Below are 18,789 nucleotides of genomic sequence, written 5' to 3'. Positions count from 1 at the left end.
GTCTCAGACTTTCCTTCCTTTGTACATAATGCAGATTAAAAAAAGAAAGAAAGAAAGAAAATAGTGTAAAGGGGCCATGCTGGTCCTCATAATAACAAGCACACAGAAGACAAAGGAGATGAGGGCAGAAAAGCTCTGTTGGAGGAGTGTCAGAGTTACTTGAGGTTTGGATATAAGAGAGAAAAGTTATTCAGGAGCAACTTCATCATGCAGGGAAATATTGAGATCACTGATGCTGAGGAATTAAATGCAAACAAAGTAAGCCACAGAAAACTGAAAATAAAAGTCTAGGAGAAATTTAAAAAAAAATTGTGAACAGGAAATCAGTATAGAAAATCAATAAAAACAAAGCTTTTTTTTGTTTGTTTGTTCGTTTGTTTGTTTTTGCAAAGTTCAATAGAATTGTTATACCCATAGCCAGGTTACCCCTAAAACAAGAAAGACACAAGTTACTAATGTCCAAGTTAAAAGAGGGGCCATTGCTTTGATACTATGGACACTAAATGGATAATAAAGGAATACAATTATATAAATGAGTCTATGCCCGAAAATTTGATAACTTAGATGAAATGGGGTGTTTCCTTAAGTATACAATCTGTCAAAACAGACACAAGAGGGAGTAACATCAACAATGCGTCGAAATCGGAAGCCCTAAACTGTTGTTCTCCCAGTGGACACACTGATTCACAGCAACACATGAATCAATTCCCTTTGTAAACAAAATCCAAGCTCTAGTTGAAAGGCTCCTGTACCCTGAGTAAATGTGAATCTAGCTACATCAAAGCCAGAAAGAACAGTGGAGATAGACTCTGGCCACACTGCCAACCCCAGCAACGTGCCATATAACTGGGCAGGAACCCAACAGCTCCCATCTTGTCCCTGAGGTGCAAAGGAGCTGGATGGCACATCTGGCATCCCAAACTTACAACTGTCAAGGGGAGCTGCATGAGGAACTGGCTTCTGTCTTACTTGTCCTGGAACACCGATACCACTCCGCATACTCTACATACCTTGTGGCTGCTAGAACCAGAAAAGCATTATCAGGACTGCTAATGGCATCAGCCCTTCAAGAGTGAAGACCTGGCTCACCTCACCCACGAAGTCAATAACCATGATGAATCACGGTGTCCAAATTGGAAAGGGCAGTAGAAGAAAGAAGTTGCACAAATTAATTAAAACCACGTGACCAGTCACAGAAATGAGAACTGCAGTGGTTATTGAGCATCCTTATGACCAGTGTTTTGAACTCTGCGTCTGGAAGATTGCTGGTCTTTATTTTGTTTAGTTCCTTTTCTGGAGTTTTGTTCTATTCTTTCATTTGGGATATGTTTCTTTGTCTCTCCTTTTTGGCTGCCTCCCAGTGTTTGTTTCTATTTATTAGATAGGGTTGCTATGTCTCTCATTCTTAGTAGAGTGATCTCATGTAGTAGGTGTCCTGTGAGGACCAGTGCCGCAGTCTCCCTGGTCATCTGAGCCATCTGTCCCTTGTGTGCATTGTGTGTGCCCTCTCCTCTTGTAGTTGAACCTTGGTTGCTATTTGCACATCACTGGGAGGGACTGACCCTTGGCTGATTGGTTGTGAACACTGGCCATGACAACAGTGGAGAAGCTGTTGAACAGGGGCTGACCCTATGGAGCAGAATTCACTTTAGCAAGGCTCTGGTGCTTGCCCAGTCTGCCCTTTGTGTCATCCTTGGAGGCAGCCAGGTCATTCTTCAGCTAAGATTGAAGCCAGTCACCAGACATGTCAGCCTCAGGGCCTCCTGGGAGGGGCTCTGCTGCAGGCCAAGTTCAGCCACAGCCTGTGTCCTTCCAGGGTACACCTGACATGAGCCTCAAAGCAATCTGCAGATGGCTGCCACCTATGCTGGGTTTAGAGATGTATGAGAGAGGCCAAACCTCTAAGAGACCTGCTGCCTCTAGTGCCAGGCTTGGAGCTACACAGCAAGAGGTACAGGGCACACCGAGGCCAGATACTGCTCTTTTGGGGTTTTGTGGACTTTTGAGAGATTTTAAGGTAGTTCACAGCATGAGTCATGACAGGCATTTGTATGGAAAAGCCTCTGGAAGCAACTTGAGTGGGCACACAAGTTGGTTGGGGCAGAGTCTCAGGGAATCACCAGGGTGGGGCAAACAGTGTTAGCCAGATTCATGGAGACTCAGATGTCATAGCTACCTGTATCTGCACAGTGGACAGTGGAAGGGCTCAACAAACGAACAACGGCTTCTGCTAGCACTTCTGTCTGGGAGAAAGTTGCCCCTTCAACTCTCACCCTGAAGCCAGACAATTCAGTTCCTTCCTGTATGTTCCTGGTACCGTTCAAGTGCTACCGCAGTGCTGCAGCTCAGAGCAGGTAAGTCCATCAGTGAATAAGTCCATGATGTGGGCCCTTTATGAGGAATACCTGGGACTGCAGAAGTACCGTATCTCACTCAGCCACAATCTGCATAGGTTTTCATAGCCAAAAGTTGCAGGGACTTCTTTTCCCAGTGCTGAAACCCTGGGCTGGGGGGCCTTGGGTAGGGTTGGGAACACTCACTCCTCAGCAGGGACCTCCACAGCTGAGATATCCCTTCTGATTTTTTACCAGCACACGCGGGTGTGGGTCCAGCCCGTTCCACGTCTCTGTCCCTCCTACCCATCTAGATGTAGCTTCTTCTGTGTGTTCTTAGTTATAGGACTTCTATTCAGCTAGACTTTAGGCAATTCTTAATGATTATTCTCTAGTTTAGTTATAATTAGAGGTGGTCGTGGGAGGCGGCAAGCACAGTGTTTACCTATTCCGCCATCTTGACCAGAACTGAGGACAGTCATTTTTTGGGTTAATAATATGCTATTTATATTTTGAAGCATTTCATAATTTCTATTTGTATTATTTCTCTTGTATGCTAATATATAGGTGCACACAGATGTATCTCAAAGCCTAGCTTGTATAAGAATCATATGTATATATATATATTATGAAATTCTCTCTATGTCTAGGTATATTTCAGGGCATATAACTGATATTTATAATGACATTGGGACACCGTCATATTTCTTCATATATTCCTGAAATGGTATGCAAATGTGGTATGCATTTTTTTTTTTTATTAGTCTTACTTGTGTCTTATTAGCTAAAGTCCAGGAAGAGATTGACCGTGTGGTTGGCAGGCACGGGAGCCCCTTCATGCAGGACAGGAGCCGCATGCCCTACACGGATGCCGTGGTGCATGAGGCCCAGAGATACATAGAACTTGTCCCCACCAATCTGCCCCATTTGGTGTGACCCATGATGTTAAATTCAGAAACTATCTCATCCCCAAGGTAAGATGTGTTTCTCTTCTACTAATCTCAGTGGTTTTGAAGTTCCCATTGTCACAATATGGGTCCAGTCTTTTATGAACACAAGATGAGAGAAGTACAAAAATAGTATGTGTGGCAGCTTGATGGACTCTTTTGTTTCCAGTTTAGACTATAAAGCTTATAACAGGCTTTGATACCTGGCAGTGTAGGTCTTACAAATTTGTTCTGCTTCTTCTTCTTTTTTTTTTAATTAAAGTTTACTGGGGTGACAACGGTTAGTAAAGTTACATAGATTTCAATTGTTCAATTGTGTATGTTCAGCTCCTTTAATATTGTTTGGGTAATCATAGCTACGTACGTTTCCAAAGGAATGTTAGTATCTGTTTATAAATTTACCAAAACGCTCTGCTGGGATTTTTATCAGCGTAATATTAGACCAATATAGAAAGACTTGATAGCATGACGCATTAAGTATTTCATTTAAAGGATATGGTATAGGCTCCTAATTTATCCAAGCATTCTTTAATTTTTCAATATTATTTTGTTTTCCATCAGTGGCTTGCACATCTATTTGGTTTTCTCCTAGAGAAATTATATTTTTGATGTTATCATAGATTGTATAATTTTTAAATGCAATTCTACTTTTTGGTATATGGATGTATAATTGATTTTATTATTTTGATGTCCTCTTATCTAGTAACCTTTCCAAATTCATTCACCATTGCTAATAATGTATTTGTGGATTCATTTGTAATTTCTTTGTACAGAATTCTGCAATCTCATCTAACATTTGTTTTATTTCTTATTTTCCAGTTGTCATGACATTAATTTCTCTTTAATGCATTATCAAAGTAGCTGGATTTGTGGGATAGTATTGAATAGAAGTGGTGATAGTGAGAATTGTTTCACTTCTGATATCCAGGAAGGGGTGGGGAGTTTAATATCTCATCATTGAGAATGATATTTGTGTATATTTAAAAATATCTTAGGGGTGGCCAGTTGGCTCAGTTGGTTAGAGCGCAGTGCTCATAACACCAAGATCACTGTGCGATTCCCAATGGGCCAGGGAGCTGCACCTTCTACAACAAGATTGAAAACAATGACTTGACTTGGAGCTGAGCTGCACCATCCACAACTGGATTGAAAACAACAACTTGACTTGGAGCTGATGGGTCCTGGAAAAACATTATTCCCCAATAAAACAAACAAACCAGCTTTAAGAAAAATTCTTTTTTTTTTTATCATAATACGGAAGTACTCCCTCTTCCCTTATTTTTGTATAATTTTTTATAGACTTTTTATATGTAAAGGTTATATTACACACAGAGGGGATGGGACTCAGTCCTTCTTGGCTGCTGCCTTCCTCATGGCTTCAAGGACATTGCTCAGCTCTTTTGTCTTTCTGTTGGCACAGATTTCTTGCTGAGGGACGTTCTTTATTGTTGTTGCGTGTTTTTCTGTGCTGTCACAACAATGTCTGAGCTTGAATTAGAGCAATGACAAACATTAAATTTCTTGTTAAACTTGGCAAGAGTGGAAGAGAAATGAAGGACATGTTATTCAAAGTTTATGAGGATAATGCCATGAAGAAAATGGCCAAGTACAAATGAATTAAATGTTTTTCTGAGGGGAGAGAATACGTCACTGATGAAGAAAAGTCACGATGGCCAGTAATGAGGAGAACTGATGAAAACATTGCAAAAATTGGTCGAATTGTGCATCAAAATCATCAGCTGACTGTGGGAAGCATAGTAGACCAAGTAAACATTGATAGAGAAACAGTTAGGAAAATCTTAACTGAAAATCTTGGCATGAGAAAGTTGTGTACAAAAATGGTCCCAAAGGAGCTCAACGATGAACAAAAGCAAAGGAGAGTTGAAGTTTCCAAGACGTTTTGGAGAGGCAAGACGTTTTTTTGGGCCACATTAGCAGTGGTGATGAAACATGGTTGTGCCAATACAACTCTGAAATAAAGCATCAAAGTGCACAATGGAAGTCAGCCAATTCTCCATGACCAAAAAAGTCAGTCCAAATCAAGACTCAAAACAATGTTGCTAACCTTTTTTGATAACCAAGTTTACTATTTGGAAGTGCTGAGAAGGCTGTGTGAAAAAATTAGGTAAAAACGAACTGAACTTTTTACCAACAATTCATGGCTCTTGCATCACGACAATGCACCAGCTCATATGGCACTGTTTTTGAGGGAGTTTTTAGCCAGTAAACCAATAACTGTATTGGCACCCCCTCTCTATTCACCTGATCTGGCCCACAATGAATTCTTTCTTTACCCAAAGATAAAGGAAATATTGAAAGGAAGATGTTTTGATGACATTCGGGTCATCACGGGTAATACAACAATAGCTCTGATGGCCATTCCAGGAAAAGAGTTCCAAAATTGCTGTGAAGGGTGGACTAGACAATTGCGTCAGTGCACAGCTTCCCAAGGGGCGTACTTCGAAGGTGATCATAGTGATGTTCAGCAATGAGGTATGCAGCACTTTTAATATGATGAATGCGTGAACTTAATTGTCAGACCTCATATTCCGACTTTCTTGGTATCCTACAAGTTACTCCCATTTGAAGCCCACATATATTACTATTATAAAGGCTTTGTGGAAGAGGTGGCAGAAATTGCTGCTGAATACAATAAATGCTCAATATGCAAATGAATCATGACAATAAACAATTATTTTAAAAGTTACTTAACTAAAAATTCTACTTTGAGGGAAAAGGGTTGTGAGTTTAATTAAAGACTGAAATTGCTGCCGCCATGTCTCAGGCAGAGGGAATTCCGAATATCTGTGTTGTCCCACTAGTCACTTATGTCTACTGAGTATGTGAAATGTGATTAATACAACTGAGAAACTGAATTTTGAAATTTATTTACTTTCAGCTAGATTTAATTTAAATATAAATAACTGGATCACTCAAGGCTACTATGTTAGACAGAGCTGCCCTAAGGGGGTTTTGTTTGTTTGTTTGTTTGTTTCTGTAACACGGGTTTGGAAATCCCCCACCCTTAATTTTGTAATTATAACCCCACACCCCAAATTAGCTTCTGCACAGCTAAAGAAGCCATCGACAAAATAAAGAGGCAACCAACCGAATGGCAGAAGGTTTTTGCAAACAAGACATACTATAAAGGTCTAATATCCAAAATATATAAGGAACTCATACAACTCAACAACAAAAAACAAACAATCCCATTAAAAAATGGGCAGAGGACCTGAATAGACATTTCTCCAAAGAGGACATACAAATAGCCAATAGACATGAAAAATTGCTCAATATCACTAATCATCAGTGAAACGCAAATAAAAACTACAATGAGATATCACCTCACCACAGTTAGAATGGCTATCATCAACAATACAAATAATAACAAGTGTTGGAGAGGCTGTGGAGAAAAAGGAACCCTCATACACTGTCGGTGGGAATGCAGACTGGTGCAGCTGCTATGGAAGGCAGTGTGGAGGTTCCTCAAAAAATTATGAATAGAATTGCCATATGACCCAGCAATCCCTGTCTTGGTATCTACCCAAAAAACTCTGAAAACATTTATCCATAAAGATATACGTGCTCCAATGTTCATTGCAGCTTTGTTTATGGTGGCCAAGGCAAGGAAACAACCAAAGTGTCCTTCGATAGATGACTGGATAAAGAAGATACGGTATATATACACAGTGGACTACTATTCTGCCATAAGAAAAGATGAAATAATGTCATTTGCGACAACATGGATGGATCTTGAGATTATAATGCTAAATGAAATAAGTCAGAAAGAAAAAGTAGAGAACCATATGATTTCACTGACATGTGGTACATAAATTGAAAACAACAAAGGAACAAGACAAACAAATGAAGAAACAAAAACTCGTAGACACACAAAATAGTTTAGTGGTTACCAGAGGGTAAGATAGCTGAGGGTAAAAGGGATCAAATATATGGTGATGGAAGGAGAACTGACTCTGGGTGGTGAGCACACAATGTGATATATATATATATATGATGTATTACTGAATTGTACACCTGAAACCTATGTAACTTACAAACAATTGTCACTGCAATAAACTTTAATTAAAAAACAAAGAAGAAACCAAGGTAATTAGTTGCTTCCCACTGTGTACTTCATAATGAAGACCAAATGACATATTTAAAAAAATTAAAAACAAAATAAATAAACAAATAAATCAATAAATAAAAAGTACAAATAAAAACTATATTGTTATCCTTCAAACCTTCTTTATTGATTGGTAAATGAAAAAAATCTAATGTAAGTATTAGCAAATGTGTGGGTAAGCAGGCAGTCTTGTACATAAAATTTCGGATCCATTCTATTGGCTAATGCAATATAAATGGGAACTTAGTTGTGTGCAAGGCAAAAGGTCTCCTTATAGCTCTACTTGTGTTCCTCCTTTCTCCTCTTTCTACTCTCCTAAAACATTTTCTATGCTGTTTAGGGCAACTTATGCCCTGCTGTTTGTCTCCACTATTATCACACTGAAGTTTCCTTCCTATGATGTCACACCATCAGAAGAACAATTGTATTAATCATGTTATTGTTTTCTGTATTTTATGATGCTTTGACATCTGGGGTCTCACTGACCAGTGAGAGACTACCCCTCCCAGGGTTAGCTAATTTCTAGAGGTCATAAATGACTTTGATGGGGGCATGCATTTGAAGGGCAGACCAACCAATACTCCCCCGTCGGCCCCCTCTATCTGGCTCTTACTCTCCAGAAGGCACTATTCCTCTGCCCTAATCAATCCAGGGTCAGATACCAGGCAACCAGGGGCAGGACCTACACCTCGGAATATGCTGAAGTTATTGAAACAGCCAATCTTAAACTCGCTTAGCAGACCTACCCTGCCTCGCCCATCTTTGTCCACAAAAAGTATGATAAAGGCTTTTGCCCGTGCTTTCCCCTCACCGTACTTCTGCCTCCCGACCAACCTGCATGACTCGTCATGTCACCCGCCGTGTTGCGCCATGCCTCCTACTTCTAGGGAACTGAGAGCAAACATTTCTCCTGCATGACAATCACTTCTGTGTCGGTCTCACCACACCTGATTAAAACAAATCATGGGTACATTTTAATGTAAGTGGTTCTTAAAAACGAATTTGTTAGGTTTTCTACATATAAATCCATGCTTTTTGTGAAAAGGGAAAGTTTTCATTCTTTTTAATATTTTTATCTGTCTTCTCTTTCTGACATACTGCACTTAAAAAATCTTCTCCCAAATGTTGAGTAGAAATGATGAGAGCTCACCTTGTTCTCAGTAGTGTGGGGAAACTTTTCCAGTAAAGATAATGTTAGCTTAAGACTGTTTATACACACTTGATCTTAGCCAAAAGGACGAGAAGTGATTAAGACTCTTTATAGATATACTTTATCGCATGGAGGAAATTCCCTTTCTATTCCAATTTGCTGTAAGTATTTTTTAGGTAATAAATGGGTGATGACTTTTTTCCAATCATTTTTCTGAATCTGTTGAGATTAATTTATCTTTTGTCTCTTTTACTTAGTTAACAAGAGTTGGCTTCAAATTGGTATTTTTAAAGGTTACCTTGCATTCCTGTTAATAAATGTCACTGGGTCATGGTGTTATCCTCGTCATATGTTGCTGGACCAATATATATTCTTAAGACTTAGTGTAAACATGATCATGAGGTATACTGGCATGTAATTCTATTTCCGTGTGATGTCTGTGCCACGTTTTGACTTAGGGTAATAACTCTTGTTCTATAAGACATCAGGAAGTGTACTTCTACTCTCTAAAAGAATTGGTGTAAGGTTGGTGTTGTTTCTTCCTTCAATTTGATAGAATTCATGAGGAAAGCCATCTAAGCTCAAAGTTGACTTTGTGGGGTTAGTTTTGATGATAAAATCTTTTTCTCTGACCAACATGATGTTTTAGATTTTCTGTTTAGTTCTGTGTCATTTGTGTGAAATTTAATACTTAATGCATGTTGGGGCCTGTGTTCAGCTGAAAAGCTATACTCAGAGATCTCACTTCTTGCAGTTCCTTTTGTTCAAGTAATCTCCTCTAGGATCTATATGATTCGAGGGGCTGTCCAATGTGTTCTGTGAATTGCTTTCTTATGAAAAAGCTGCCCAGATTTAATAATGATTATCTGTGAGAAGGTGAGACTGGATTAGTTACTCCACCATTAAGAAGGTGAACTCTCCCGTTGCATCATCCAACAGAAATGATCAGTAATACCACAGCTTTTGCTTCAGAATGAGTTATTGGAGACAGCTCTGGGCAATTGTTTTATCCTGATTGCAAAGACGCCACTCCTAGTGGAAGCTTCCCAGACCACCGCTAGGCACCTCCTACTGTTGCACCCTGAGACACATGGGGAACTTGAGACTCACTGGTGGTCAGATGGTGTATGATTTCTCCAACCCAGTGATCTGACACCAAGGATCTGTGGCACAGCTCCCCTGAAAACTCTGACAGCTGCTTTGCTCTAAATGTTTGTGGATCTGGATCGGACTCAGGATTAGCACAGCTTGGTCTATTGTTCAGAGTGTGGGATGTGTGTTGGCTTCAGACCCAGGAAATTTTGCCTAGATACCTGACACCTTGGTTGTGTACTCTGCTCCCACACCCTTCCACGTGCCTACTCTGGAGATCTATATCTATCTCTGTCTCAGCTCTGGGCAGAGCTGCCTCATACCTTGGCCTTCAGTACCAAGGCCTCATACCCACGCTCTTAGGGCAAGATGCCGCTGAGAACATCGTCATGTGAAGCCGGAAGACGCCATTTTGAAGACAGGGTGATATGGGGATAGGCCTGTTTTTCCCATGAAGACTTTGAGGGCCCTGGTGGCCACCATGTCTCCTGGTGAGTAGGGGCAGTGTGAGGAGTGACAACCAACCCCGCTTCACTGAACATCTACAACTATTCCAGCCTCTTTCAGAGCCCTACACAGCCAGAGGCCATTAGTCCTACTGGACTCCTCACTCCATAGACCGCCCTCTCCGCTCAGTCGCCACACATTAGCCATTTTAAAATTCAACTCTAATTAATTGAAACCATAAAGTAATTTTTATCTCTCTTGTAACAATGGTAGATAGAAACATTAACAGAGAAAAGAATTTCTATTTCAAGTGTCTCTGAAGATTAAACTGCTCACAGGTAATATTTTAGTTCAAGAAGAATGAACTGACTCATCAAAGAAATATCTACCAACATTTTCTAGAGGTACAATGTAAGGGAATTTACTTAAATGATCTCTATTTTCTGAATTGATCCTGAAATAGTACTATAAAGATGAGAGAGGTCCGCAGCAGTTCCGCGATGGTGGCCCGTGGTGGGGGGTGGCGGGGAGGCTCCTGGAAAACGCGAATCCTCTCATCTGGGAGCGCTCTGGGGAGTGGCCAGTGACGGCAGGCGAGGAGGACCAGCAGGTTCCAGACAGCACCCACGCACGTGACATCTTCGATCTGATTCGCTGCATCAATAATCCAGAGCATCCACTAACGCTGGAAGAATTGAACGTAGTGGAGCAAGTCCGGGTTCTAGTGAGTGACCCTGAGAGCACAGCGGCGGTGGCCTTCACACCCACCATTCCACACTGCAGCATGGCCACCCTTATGGGCTTGTCCATCAAAGTCAAGCTTTTGCAATCTCTTCCTCCACGTTTCAAGATGGACGTGCACATTACATGGGGACCCATGCCTCAGAGCACGCAGTGAACAGCAGTTGGCAGATAAGGAGTGGGTGGAGAGCACCCACCTGCTGGAGGTCACCACCAGAGACTGTCGGCTGGTTCCTGAGCCGGCTTTTCACCTCAGGCTCACCCAGGGCCCATGGCCTAGTTTTCTTGAATCACTGACAATGAAAAACTAACATTTGAATTTTGTAATAAACCCTTAATTTATACATATTTTTTAAAAACGGTGATAGAAAGTAAGACTATTTGCAACAAAAATGAGATTTCTGTTCTAAAAATAAATGCATGTGTAGTTCCATAATATTTTAAGGAAAAATAAGAAACTCAGGGACCTAAAAGTCCCCAGTGTATTAGGAATTTTATGGTTAGTGTCATGAGGGAAACCATAAGGTAACACACTTAGACTTTAAGGATGGGGGTATTTAGAGGGAAAAAACCAGGCCATAATGGACAAAAACCTCTTGGTGGCATGGGGTTCAGAGGAGTACACACAGCCTTCCCGGAGTGGTAGAGCACATGCTCTTGCCAGATACTCCCCATTTGGATGGATGGGAAACATGAGTTGGAGAACAGAACTGCAAGAGGAAGTTAGCCTGGCACCCAAGGGGAGGATGTAAGGAGAGGAAAGCAACATCCCACGCTGAGATTGGAAAGCCAATTGTCTCTGCCAAATGCTCCACTGGGATCCTCAGATGTCTGAGAAACTACTTGTAGAAGCTCAACTTTAATCCCAGGTAGGATTTTTCTTTGCCTCAGGTCTGCAACCTCTTCTCTGTGGATGATGAAGTTTCATTCAGTTTCCTCTTGAACTCTTACGAGGTTTTACTTCTAAGGACAGAATCCGCCTCTGTGAAGAAGGAATGGTTCTCTCCAGTCTTTCTTTCACTTCTTTGAATCGCTTGCTACAGGCTTTGAGCTCATCGGTTTCACGGTTCATCAGGTCGTTTGCTCAGAACTTCCCACCTCTTGCTGGCACGTCACAATCTGCCATAACAGCTAATTCTGAGCTGCTCTTCTTGTTTCTGTTGGTAAAGCTCAGTCATTTCATTCCTCCCTCTCCGGATATTGATCTGTCCATTTGATACGGCTTCCTCAGTCTGGACATGTTTGTCATATCAGGTGAGCTATTTCTCACCTTCATCCATGTTTGTATAAGATGGATTTTTCTTGTGATGCTGAAAGTTTGAATGTTCACTTGACTTTGGAGCGTCCCACTGGACCTTCCTGGTACTTCTGACGGGTCACCAACATTCTCTCCCTCCGGTGATTCCAGGTTATCACCTGTTTCACTTCCTCCCAGGAAGCTGTCAGGCCTTTGATCTGCAGCCAGCCTCCAGCAGAAACGTGACTGCGCTCTCCACTCAGGCCCCAGAGCTCAGTGTGGAGACCATGAGCCTCTTTTCAGTTTCCCACAATAGTTTTCATTGTGTCTTAATCTTTTTCCATTTTGGCTTGATGGGATTAGTTTCACCTTCCAGGGCCTGGATCTATTTTTTGCAGGAGCAGACACCAAATGTTGTCGGTGTGAACTCTGAGGGCTTATTTTTCCCCCATATTTTGCTATGGTGCACGTGATGTTCCACATCACAGGGTTGACGTGTCCAGGTCACCAGTCACTTCTGCATTTGCATCCTCTTCTCTCACAGGATGAAACTTGTTGAACATTCCATTTTGCTACAGCTCATGCTGAACTGCTACTGGCAGGTTCCTTGTCTCTCTATAGCTGAAACCTGCCTGAAAAATTCTGCCTAAGATCAAGAGAGCGATAAGCACCTGAACCATCACAGCCGCCCCAACACCTCCCATGAAGTCCAGGGACACTGAGACTTGGTGTCTCGTCATCAGTGGGTTCTGCCAGGAAACCCTTCAGCATCGTTTGCGATGGCGCCAGCGCACCTCGCAGGCAGGATGCGTTCCTACTTAGTGGCTCCTGAGGCAGAGGGCTCTGCAGCTGCTCCCATGGCCAGTTGGGCCGCACCACACTATGGAGAAAACTGAGCTGGTTCTGCACAGAATCACTCCTGTGACAGGTACCTGGGGCAGACCAAGGCTGCAGGGCTGAGAGGGCAACACCGAAGCAGTAAAAAACTCCCACACCCTCCACCCTGCCCTTGGCCTTTTCTTTCTTCTACTTAAGCTTCTCCCTCTGTGGCCCCAGAATCTGGAATGATCTCTCTCTCTCGTTGCCTATGTGGGGTCATGGCCCTTCCTTTAACAACTGTGCTGACTCTGCCCCATGTGTCCAGAACCCAGCGCAGGGCCTGGCCAGGATTAGGGGCCCAGTGCTCCACGCATGTCTGTGGGAGGAATAAATGAATGAGTGAACAAATGAAGGAGAGCAGGAGAGAAAGCCATCATTTACTATCTCTGGAAATTCACACACAATGTGCTGATTCAACAGGTACCTAAAACTCCCGTCAATGTGGAATAGAGACGCGATGAAACTTAAAATGGTGAAAAAATGTTAATAGCAAGTGACCATGTAACAACATTAATTAAAATTCACCATTTTGGACTACAAAAGATTCTCAGCATTTTGAAACAATCATATAGTATAATAGAGCACATGTCCTATAACCTCATTTGAGTATAACTAAAAGCAAAGTGTGATGTAAACAGAACAACTGCTGAGAAATAACTGGGATCAAAGAAGGCGCCGAAACCACTAATGCACAATACTTTAAAAATACTAACCATGGCTCCGCTAATAATGTGCAGAATAGAGATAACATCATTCAATGGAGAAAATTTGTACCATTTACTACCTAACACTTATGACAAGCTTGTGAGAAGAGTCAAACAATAATGTAGAAAAAAAGTTAGAAATTGAAAAGGAACACAAAGAAGGCAGAGCAATGACAATAAGAACTTTTAGCATAGAATGTTTTAGAGCTCTGAAAGTTGGAATGCTTCATACAGAAATGTAAGAATTGCTTATAGGGTGGCTATTTTTCTTTCCCTAAAGATTCCCAGTGAAGTCTGTGGACTTTACAGAATGTTCCCCCAAGTAACAACTTAAACCCAGTGGAAAGGTCACATTCCTGAGAGGTTTGGGGTGGGGGGTGTCCTGTGAGCCAAGCGTTCACTCCCCAGAAAGGGTGCTCTGTCCTGGGAAGCTGAGAGCCTTGTGTACAAATGTGGAGGCTAAAGGTCAGATGGGAGCTGTTGTTGCCCAAAGCCCTGAACTTGCCCTCCTGGGGTGCCAAGAACAGGTCAGGTCATGTGACCCACCGGTTGGGAGGTGGGTTCTCCTGCTCGCTGGCTGTCACTAACCCATGATCCCCAGAGGGCACAGGGATGTCATGTTTATACCCTTTTCAAAGTGCGTGTCATTCCTTGCATTCTCCCCTGCAGAGTATGAGAGTTGTGGTTTTTCCACTCTTTGCCAATTGTTGTGGTTTTCAGTCTTTTAACATTGAGTCTTTTTGTGAGGTACGAACGGTATCTTGTTTCCATTAGTATTTCTCTGGTGTATAATGCTGCTGATCTCTTTTTCATGGGCTCCTTGTGCTTTAATTGCTTTGTTTCAGTTGTCTTTTCAAGTCTTAGGCCCGTTTTTAATTTCTTTGTGTTTTTATGATTGAGAGATATTTATTGCGTATTGATTGTGGCGGTAGAGCTTGAGTGGGGAGAGGAGGGTGTTGATACAGAGGATAAGGCTACCTTGCAATGGGACCTAGAGTCAAGGACGGTGGAGAGGGCATCCTCACGGAGGGCCAGCCAGGATGGGGTGTCGCAGTCCAGGAGAGGTGAGGCAAGCACAAGGACAGGTGGGGGAGTTTGTGGAGCCAGAGACCACCCACCTGACGAATGTCAACCTGATGGTGGCACCTTGACATGGGGAATCAGGATGAGCACAGTGAGAAGGGCTCCCTCACAGATGGGTGCCCCAGGGTGGCGTATCAGAGCCTAAGCAGTGTCCACACCCGGGTGTGTCTGGCATGGTGTATTGGCGCCTTACAGGGTGAGTAGGGCATCCACAGGTAGGGTGGCCTGGTGAGGATATTGTAGGTCAAGTAGGGCAAAACTTCCTTACCCCAGGGAGGGTTTGGTGGCAGAAATAGAAGATTGGTTCCATATAGGGGAATTAATCAAATACATAGATATACCAAGGAAAATGGGAGCCAAGTCTATCATTGTCAGAAAAGGGAGGTATAAATATGGAAAGGACGCAACCCCTTTGGTGTTGGATTTGAATAGGATGTATCAGTTTGATTTCATGCTAAACAGTATATGCAGGAAAATATAGTAATAAATGTAATACACATATTATTATATTTCTATGTGCATATATATGCATACACACACGTGCACACGCACACACACGCACACACACTCCCTAATTCTGTCCACGGAGAAGTATGGGAGCTTCCCATAGCAATGAGCACAACTACTGCATAGATTTGACTTCTAAGCCACATTTTTAACTAAGAACCAGTGTCCTGGGAGAAATGGCTGATGGGAGCATTGGGGCAGGAGAAGTATAAGATAACCCTGGACTACACTGTTGTGTAGATGGTGAGGAATTTCTCAAAGATGACTGGGGAAATGTGTAAAGAACAAAGAATCCAGTCATGCTCTTTTTCTGTGGTGCCTCGGAGGCAGTCGGCTGCTTCAGGATTGAGCTGACCGTCTCTTTCCCAGCCACTAGCTGCCAGAAACTCATGAAGTGAACGATGAATGCAAACTTCATACCTTTAATGAGAAGTGTGTGGTCACAAAGGTTGCTGCTGACGCTCTCAGTGGACACTGGAAGGGTTGTGTGATTCGAATCTTGGTGGGAACGAAAAACAAGATTTCCCCATGAAGCAGGGTGTCTTGACACATGGCCGTGTCCACCTGCCACTGACTAGGGGCCATTCCTGTTATAGTCAAAGGAGGACTGGAGAAAGAAAGCGCAAGTCTGTTTGGGGTTGCATTGTGTATGCCAATCTGACTATTCTCAACTTGGTCATTGTGAATAAAAGGGAGAAAGATATTCCTGGTGTCACTGAGACTACTGTGCCTCATTGACGGGTCCCAAGGAGCTAGCAGAATCCACAAACTTTTCAGTCTCTCTCTCTCTCTTTTTTTTTTTTTAAATTTATTGGGGTGACAATTATTGGTAAAATTACATAGATTTCAGGTGTACAATTCTGTATTACATCATCTATAAATCCCATTGTATGTTCACCACCCAGAGTCAGTTCTCCTTCCATCACCATATATTTTTCAGTCTTTTTATAGAAGATGAAGGAATGGAGGTAAGCAACCTAGCACCAAAAGCACCCAAGATTCAGCATCTTATTAGTCTACACATTCTGCAACACAAACGTTGGTGTATTGCTCTGAGGAAACAGCGTACTAAGAAAAATAAGGAGGAGACCGCAGGATATTCTAAACTTTTGGCCATGAGAATGAAGGAGGGCAAAGAAAAATGCCAGGAACAGATTGCCTAGAGACATAGGCCGTCCTCTCAGAGAGCTTCTACTTCTAAATCCAAATCCAATCAAAATGAGATTTTCTAAGAGTAACAAATAAATAAGATCAGAAATAGAAAAAAGAAGAAAAAAGAATCCAGTCATTAGGAGATGGTCTGAACACGAAACTAAATAACGATATCATGGATTATAATCCATTGAAAGTAACTGACTCCGTAATTCCAAAATGATACAGAGGCACATTGATAACTTGATGATGAATGGTACTTGTATACTTTCAAAGAATCGAACCACAAAATATTTTTAATTGCAAACTTCAGACGAACAATTTTATAGTTGCAGAGGTTACCAGACACAAACTTAGTGAAGTATCAAAGTGCATATCACCTGTAATGGGACAGATTGAAATTGTTTGTCACCTAGTAAGATGCCAGGAGAAGTAACAGCATCATTCTGTTATATCCCTGCCACAGATTAATAACCTGAATTTAATCAAAAGGCAACATCAGACAGATCCACTGAGTGACTTTTTACAAATACGCGGTCGCCTATATTCTTCAAGAGGGGCAAGGTCAGGAAGCCCAGGAAAGACTGAGGAACTGTTCCAGACTGAAGCTGACTATGGAGACATGACAATTAATAGCAACATGTAAGTCTGGGCATCAGAAGTGGATTCCTAACTGGATATAAGGGATATTACAGGTACTTTTGGTGAAACATTAATAGAAATGAAGACGAAGTGGTCCAAATGCATCAATGAGAATTTCCTCAATTTGATAGTTGTATTATGTGTATATAGGAGAATCACATTGTTCTTAGAAATATATACCAAAATATTTCAGGTAGAGAATTTCAGGTCAGCAATTTACTCTCAAATATTCAAAGTAAGGAAAATTCTTTAATATGAGTGTATACCACCAACTTTTCTATACACTTGGGATTTCAAAAATTATATATATATATATATAAATATTATATATATGAAAACAACAATGGGCTCATATGTGAACTATGCAAACCCTACACCAAAGAAAAATAGTGTCAATGGATACATGAATCAAAGCTACAATGAAATATTACTACAGACCCATGAGAATAGTGAAATGAAAACAGACAATATAGTTAGTTTTGGGAAGAATGTAAAGCAGACAGAACTTTCATACAGAAATTCATGGTTCTCTCTATATTGTTGTTTCCTTGTTGTGCATACTTCATTCCATTTTTTCAGAAACAATTGCAAATTGGTTCAAACACTTGGATAATTCTTTAGCAGTATTGATGAAAGCTGAAAACACATGTATATACAGCAATCACACCCGTAGGTATATACTGAAGAGAAATCCAATACCTTGGGATACAAAAGAGACAGATACAGTAATGTTATTACCAGCACTATTCATAACAACACAAATTGGAATCAACCCATCTTTCCATAACAATACAATGAAAACTATAAATGTGCAATAGATGTAAGACAGACCACTACACAGAGATCATAATTTTACTGCTATTTGCAACACTATGAATGAATTTCACTAACACAATGTGGAGTGAAGCAACTAGATACTAGAAAAAGAAATAATGTATGATTTCATTTACATAAGATTTACGAAGAGGCAAAACTAATCTATGACGTGATACTGGATATATTTAGTACTCGGGAAGGTACTGAGTAGGAGGAGATAAAGGGGCCTTTTGGAAACCTGGCAAAACTATTTCTCTTGACCTGCGTCTCCTTTACACAATATACGTTCAGGTGGTAATTCATTGAGCTAGACATTTAACACTTCCTCTGTGAATTATGCTACACTGAAAAGGTTTATTCAAAAAGAAACAACACTAATTCACAATTCTACCCTAGCTGAAGTTTGTAGTACTCTCTCATATTGAGGACTTCACGCTGATGCCTCCCTGGCCAATCATCTGGGAAGTCCCTTCGATGTGACATTCACTGAACTTGAAAGTAGAAAGCTGGGTTCTAAGACAAGGTCTTGTACTGATGAGTTCCTGATGCTTCACCTCACTGAGTCACTGAATTGGCCTCATTCCAAAAACTAACGTAAGGATTAGGCTACAGATGTCTGATCCTTTCTGTCTCTGACCATCTATGACTCTTTCATTCTACAAAAGAGAAAGGGCCAGGCAGAAGCCTCAGCAAGAGAAAGGAGGAGCAGAGCAGGGCACCGTCTCTCAAGGAATAAAATGGTTGTTTTAAAGAGAGCCATTGAGTTCATTTTAATCAATGCAAGGTAACACAGGCCTTTTAAGCTGTGTTATGCAATAAATTAATGCTGCCCTTTGTCCTGGATAAAGGGTTTACCTACACCTGGACTCACTATAGTTGTAAAGGTTATAAATCTGAACTTTTCCGACCCCTGTCTTAGTCAACCTGTGTCAC

At 41.4% G+C, this 18,789-nt stretch overlaps 1 pseudogene; it reads left to right on the top strand.

Annotated features, from left to right (window-relative positions):
* The first annotated feature begins 2,304 nt into the window (after positions 1–2,304).
* LOC117035847 (cytosolic iron-sulfur assembly component 2B-like) lies at positions 2,305–11,147 on the top strand (annotated as a pseudogene).
* The last annotated feature ends 7,642 nt before the right edge of the window (positions 11,148–18,789 follow it).

Source organism: Rhinolophus ferrumequinum, chromosome 16 (genome assembly GCF_004115265.2).
Source record: "Rhinolophus ferrumequinum isolate MPI-CBG mRhiFer1 chromosome 16, mRhiFer1_v1.p, whole genome shotgun sequence".
Classification (NCBI taxonomy): Eukaryota; Metazoa; Chordata; class Mammalia; order Chiroptera; family Rhinolophidae; genus Rhinolophus; species Rhinolophus ferrumequinum.
The sequence above is the reverse complement of the archived record's forward strand: the minus strand, read 5'-3'. Positions and strand labels throughout refer to the sequence as shown.